We start from the raw sequence: 5,649 nt of genomic DNA on the forward strand, positions 1-5,649 counted from the left end.
AGGCTGAATGAGTTGTATCATTACAGCATTTACATCATTCAGTGCGAGATTACAGGATATGAATCTTCAGCAACTTCACAAAAAGAAACAGTGAAAATACAGAAACAGAATACGAGACCCTTTTTTAATGAGCTGATGGATCATCGTTATCAAACGTTTTTTCTTTTCTTTTTTGTTTCGATAATGTGCAATAAGATAGAAAAAATGCAAGAGAGACATAATCTATCTTACTTGAAAGTATAAACACGAAAAGACTGCAATTTTCTGAATGAATTCTTCGTCTTTGATTTAATAAAACCACGGAATAACTTACCCGACTCGTACGTCTATGTAGCTTTCATAGCCGTCCTCATAAAAGCTTGGTTGGAAAGTCAAAAATACGCAAGACGGGTTTGCCGCAAGGCGACGAACTACCCCGAAGACACGCGAGTCACAGCGCAAAACCACTCTCCCGAGATACGCGAATTGTTCGAACGTTTTAACCTAGGAGTAGTAAAGATTTTATCCCGCATTGTGTCAGGAAAGTGACAAGTTTGTGCGCGCGCTCTGCTTTCCGTCCAGCCAAGAGATTGTATACAATCTCTTTGACATCAACATATTTTGCAAACCACACAGCGCAGTAACTTTGTGATGAGTGACTCGGTGACGTCATCATTCAAGTACTGACAACACTATTGACGGCATCATACGTACTGCGAACTTTATATGGTTGCCAAACTCCAGCAAGTTATATAAACAATCAACGGAGGAACATTTTAACAGATAGATAGATGATTAGATAGACAGACAGACAGATAGATAGATAGATAGATCGATCGATCGATAGATAGATAGATAGATAGATAGACAGATAGAAGGAAAGATGAATACCGGTAAATAGGTAGATCTATAACTAGATAGATAAGATAGATAGATAGCTAGATAATTGATAGTTAGATAGATAGATAGATAGATAGAAGATGTAATAAAGAAAGAATAGATACTAGTATATAGATAAACATAGAATTCTTTGAATCAAAAATGTGCATAGAACATGTTTGTTATCAAACCCATCTGAAGGAGGGTTTACATCAGGTACCATTTTTTTTTTTGAATTCTTGCTTGTATGATCAATCGGCAATAACCGTCAAGAAAGATATTTCTGATAGAGTACATGTAGGTAGTACTTATACGTGTGCCAGTACTTGTATTATCTATTTGCGAGTGCATGTGTATGTGTGTGTGTGTGTGTGTGTGTGTGTGTGTGTTTGCATGTCCATTTACTTTAGCATTTCTGTGATAATACTAATGGTATTTGTAAACGAGTATTTCGATCCCACGGCAATATTATAATATAAACATGGGCCCTGCTGCATAAAACTATGGTAACTGCATGTACATTATAATGGTAACCCTACAATCGATGGTAACTACAATAGCAATGCTATTCCCACAGCTCATCAAAGCCAAGAAATCACTGATGGTTACCACTGATTGCAGAGTTACCATTATCATAGTTTTATGTAACATGACCATGGTGTGAAAGTTTTCATTGCCATGCACATATATGTGTATCATCCATCTGTTTTACTATGTACACCTAAACACGAAAGTATACATTTACATGTGCATGTATACCCCTAAGCCTACCTGCACGCACGCAAACACACACATCATATATGCATTTAGATATGAATATATATAAATATATATATATATATATATATATATATATATATACATATTACCTTCGTGCACACATAATACCTTCCCACACACACAAAATCATATGAATGTAGATATATATACATATATATATATATGGGCACAGGGGCATGTGGTGTGTTTGTGTTTGTAATATACATGTACAATTGATATAGACTATTTTTCTTTGAAGAAACACACAAAAATATTCAGGTATAAAATTAAAAAACAAGGTTTTGTTTAATACAGTAAAAATATGTCTATATCCATTGAACGAAAGGAAAATCAAAAACATAACATGCGATCCATCCTGCAACGTGAAATGTGCCAAAACTTCGAAACATCTGTATAAATCCATCTCCAACACACAGTCCTCGCTGTTGCAGGAACAAAACATTTCCCCCTCTTTCCACAAATGCGGGATGATTTCATAGTTTGTTTTTTCCCCTTCCCCAGCTGCTGTAGATAGGCTACATACAAATATAAGCCATTAAAAAAGAAGAAGAATCATACCAATATGTGGTGGGGAAAAATAAAAATAAAAAAACCAAACATGACAATCAAGGCCTGGTTGGTTGTTGAACAATAAGCAAAATCTGACCGCATCATTTTCACATCTTTTTTGTTCTTTTTGTTCTCATTTCAACCTTATTTGTATAACACACAGAGAACATAGAAAAAGAACATGGAAGGCTGCAGCAAATATTTGATGGCAAGCAGATATTATAGGTTAGAGCTTGGTACAATATGAACCGTGTTTGAAATGAGAAAAAACAAAAATCAGTTTGGCACCTGGCACGGACACGTAATCACAACATAACAATAATACTTTGGGGTCTTCAGCTTTACATTCTTACACAAAGAGTGAGACAACTTAGACTAAGTATGACAAATGTTCCATACTGGTAATAACAATGATGAAAGCAATTACAAGATATAAGTGAAAGAAATAACGAACCACTCTGCACAAATCCACATCTGAACAATACAAACTACAGACTATCTCACACAACTAAGTTTTCCTAAGAATAGCACCTGCCATCACAGCGCTACCTACCATGAATCAAAATGTGTGGTGAAGCAGTTATCTTGAACACTTTTTGTTCTACTCTTGACATCAAAATCTGGAAAGGGGTTGCCTCCCCGATAGAGAATACATGCAGAATGCATCTAAAAGTTGCTGAAGTAAAATTCTACAAAAAATATTTCAACTATGGGTTTTCTTATCTTCCAATCACACAATATCGCCAGTGTGTTTCGATAACATCTTAATATAGTTTTGAGAAAAAAATGGCGATAGCAAATACAGACATTCAACAATGCACTGAAAGGCACTAAACGTTTCAACACTTTATCTCTACATACTACAAATCATTAAAACAAGGCAAGTGCCAAATTGTGTCTCGCCCATTCGCGTACAAGAAATGTTTTTCTAACTCCCAGAAGTTCATTGACCTGCCTATAACCTTTGACCTTGTGATGATCTTTAATTCCCCAAGGGACATCTACCGTCAAAGTTTGGTCACAAACGGACTTAGGGATCAAAAGTTATGAGCCACAATCGAAACGCGCCATAAAAATTTGACATTGGGCCCTAAAAGTTTGTTGACCCCTTTCTGTGACCTTTGACCTTGTGATGACCTTCACCTCCCCAAGGGACATTTACCATCCAAGTTTGGTCACAAACGGACAAAGGGATCAAAAGTTATGAGCCACAATCGAAACGCGGCATAAAAACTGAACATTGGGCCCTAAAAGTTCGTTGACCCCTGTCTGTGACCTTTGACCTTATGGTAACCTTCAACTTCCCAAGGGACATCTACCATCTAAGTTTGGTCACAAACAGACAGATACATCAAAAGTTACAAGCCATAAACGAAACGCGCCCTAAAAACTTAACATTGGGCCGTAAAGTTCATTGACCTCTGCCTGTGACCTTTGACCTTGAGGTGCCCTTCATGTTTGGTATACTGTGTAACTTTGTATAAATACTCTTCCCTCCAAGTTTGATTGAAATTGAAATCCTTAGTAGAGAGTTATTCAAGTTTTTGTAGCGTTATGGACAGACGACGGACGGACGGACGGACGGACAGACGCTGCAGGCGATCCCTTAGTCTCCCCACACCTCCGGTGGGCTCGACAAAAAAAGAACTGTCAATACGGCCACTGGTATGCCTCCTCTATAGCGCATCATTCTCCCAGTTGGTCTACAGTACATCTTGACAATGTGTGACAACAGTTTTACATGACTGGACAGACCTTTGACCTTTGACCCTTGGACAAAATCTTTCCTTACAGAATCAATGTGCGGTGACGCTTGTATATACGTGTGTAATTTCAGCAGTAAATAGTCATTTTAGCATTTGAATTTGACCTTTGACCCTTAACCTATGACCCAAAACTGCCCAAGACAATGATTGTCAAGCCATCATATATGCATATGTACTAAGTTTCATGAAGACACCTTGAGCCATTCCCAAGATATGGAAAATAAGTGAAATTTTAGCATTTTCACTTGACCGGTGACCTTTAGGCCCATGGCTCAAAACCTTTCCACAAGAATCTTTTCATGGTAGGACATATGTATACACAAAAGTTTGAAGAAAATACCTTCACGCATGGCAGAAATATGGGGAAAAAAGTGAAATTTTAGAATTTGACCGTGACCTATAACATTAAGCTGTGTGGCCCAAAAGTTGATAAGCACAGCTTCGTTGACTCATACATTCATATGCCAAGTTTCATTTGGATACCTCAAATTGTTCTCAAGTTGTGTCGTCCGCAAAATTGATGACGGACGGAAGTACAGATTGATGGAAAGATGGAGGACGGCCCAAACACATAATGCCTCCGGCAACACTTAAGTGGTGGAGGCATTAAAAAAGGGCAAAATCAGTATCAATGAAGCTTCCCTATAGCTCTGTTATCCAAATACATAAATTCTGCCTTCTTGTGTCCACTTGATGTGTACTCAAACGATCCCTGTATCTCCTCATGCAATCACTACACAGCTCAATAAGTATTACATTTCATTCCCAAGATCATGTCCAATGATCTTGACCTATGACCTCACGGATTGACAATTTAACCATCTTTGCACGAATGAAGCATCTTGCCACTTACATAATCCAACCTATTCAACCACGTTAACTTTCCTGGACAAAGTTATGGCTGTCCAATGCCTTTCTTTGGTTTTGTTTTGGTTTTTTTTTCCCTCTCATCCTCTTTTTTTTTTCTTTGCCGAAGACAGTGACCTTTGACCTTAAAGGACTTACCCACGCTGCGCTAAGTGCATCCCTTCATCATGGAACACACTAGGACCATGCATCAGCATAATCTACTGGGCCTTTTCTCACAAGTAAATTCAAGGTGCATACCCAAGACGGACATACGGACTTGAGGACAACCCTAAAACAATGTCTCTAATTCCATACTGCTTGAATGAACAAAATATCTTAATAAAATTTCTACACATATAACTCAAGTAATTGTTCTGGTATGCAGTTGTCTGATCAGCATTCTGTTCACAGTAAAAGATCAAAAACAATGACCTGCTTTCATAGGGCCATTTTTGCTGACGCTTTCTTTCTATGTATTTGTTTGAAGAAGGGCATCACAAAATAGCCCTTTGAGACCCAACCTGCCCATTCCTGTTAGATAGGGGAAAAATGAACACAAATACCCTACCATCTCCCCTTTTGTGTCTCCCCTTTTGGTTGAACTCTTCAACAAATATAATGGCAGTACCTTTGTCCTACATCAACCACATATAAGTGCATGGTTGCTACATCTTGCAAGTCACTTTGAGAGTACTAAGGAAACTATAACATTCACAGTAACCAAATCATCTACTCTGGCTGCATACGAGGATAGATCTATAAAATGAAAACAAAACTTCAGTAACAATGAGTCTCTGTTCTAAAAAAAACAAAACAAAAAATAAAACAAAATGATTACTCACACACT

The sequence above is a fragment of the Diadema antillarum genome, unplaced genomic scaffold, assembly GCF_040938485.1.
Source record: "Diadema antillarum isolate AM-2024a unplaced genomic scaffold, OU_Dant_1.0 scf00000226, whole genome shotgun sequence".
Classification (NCBI taxonomy): domain Eukaryota; kingdom Metazoa; phylum Echinodermata; class Echinoidea; order Diadematoida; family Diadematidae; genus Diadema; species Diadema antillarum.